The sequence below is a fragment of the Cervus elaphus genome, chromosome 12 (genome assembly GCF_910594005.1).
Source record: "Cervus elaphus chromosome 12, mCerEla1.1, whole genome shotgun sequence".
Lineage (NCBI taxonomy): Eukaryota > Metazoa > Chordata > Mammalia > Artiodactyla > Cervidae > Cervus > Cervus elaphus.
The window spans coordinates 89,423,632-89,425,041 of record NC_057826.1 but is presented as its reverse complement, the minus strand read 5'-3'; the positions used below and the strand labels follow the sequence as shown (position 1 = coordinate 89,425,041).

The following is a 1,410-nucleotide window of genomic DNA, read 5'->3' as shown; positions in this document are numbered from 1 at the left end:
CTTATACAATGCTGACCCTTCATTAGCGTTTCTGCTTTTCAGAGCCACAGAGTCTCTTCTCAACTGCTCTTTTGTCAACTGAAAATTGAGAGCGACTGTTTTTCTATATAAATCTCACGGTGCAGTGTAATATAATTACTCCCAAAGTTTGTGTGATTATTTTAACCTCTGTACTTAATCTGGAAAATTCTACAATAGTGGGTCACTTTTTCTTCCTGGTTTATGTGGGATTAGCATATAAGGTACTATATGTGTTCATGCACCCGGTGGTGCTGGGTAACTGAGTGGTCTGACTCTTTGGGACCTCATGGATGGTAATCCACTAGGTTCCTCTGTCCATGGAATTCTCCAGGCAAGAATACTGGAGTGGGTTGCCATTTCCTACTCCAGGGGATCTTCCCAACCCAGGGATCGAACCCACATCTCTTACATCTCCTGCTTTGGCAGGCAGATTCTTTAACATTGTGCCCATTGGGAAGCCCTCATGTAAAGGAATAAATAAACCTTTGTAACATTTTATCACGGTATGCTTGAAGGTATGCTTCATGGTATCATAAAGTCATGATAAAAGAGTGGAATGAAGTGTTTGAAAATTGTGAAGTTGTGCTCGCTTCGGCAGCACATATACTAAAATTGGAACGATACAGAGAAGATTAGCATGGCCCCTGCGCAAGGATGACACGCAAATTCGTGAAGCGTTCCATATAAAAAAAAAAAAAAAGAAAATGGTGAAGTGAAAGCTTTAACATAGATGGCAAGAGCACAAAAGAGAAAAGTGATTTAGTTTAGACAGAAAATGGCTTAGAAAATAATGATGTCTTTATCATCCCTTGAAACAATTCCAATACAATTTTGAGAGAAATCTGAGACCCATTCTATATGGCATTCTATCTAAAAGTAAATGTCTTCTCTCCTAAATCTGAGTGATGTAACCCAAAATGCTAGCCATGGATTTCCAATCCTGATTGCTTTGTTTTTTAACGTAGTGAACTTCCTAGAAAGTAATATATTTTCTTTTACCGGAAGAGTCAGAAAGTACTTTAATAGAGTTTCAAATTTTTAACAGTTCCCTTTTCCCACTATGCTCTGAAAATTTGTGGTGAGGTTTATGAATACCCACTGATTTTAGAAGCTGTGGGTGGAGGCATCTGTTTTAGTTACAGAGTTTACTTCCATGCCCTTAATAGGAGATGGTGCTATTCAATGGGATGTTCATAGATAGGTCAGGAGATATGTCTTTCTCAATGAAAAGACATCTAGGAGATACAAAATCCTTCCCTGAAAGAGGGTTGAAACCAAATTTTATTTTTAATTGCTTAACATCAGATAATAGCAACTCCCCTTCATGTTCTCTCTTTTTCATTACCAAAATACCACTATTGTTTCAAAGTTATAGGTAGAAATAAAGAT

General features: G+C 37.6%; 1 non-coding gene across 1 annotated transcript; it reads left to right on the top strand.

Moving 5' to 3' along the window:
* The first annotated feature begins 603 nt into the window (after window positions 1-603).
* LOC122705961 lies at window positions 604-710 on the top strand. Its single transcript, XR_006344230.1, has one exon. It is a non-coding gene; the product is annotated as a U6 spliceosomal RNA (small nuclear RNA).
* The last annotated feature ends 700 nt before the right edge of the window (window positions 711-1,410 follow it).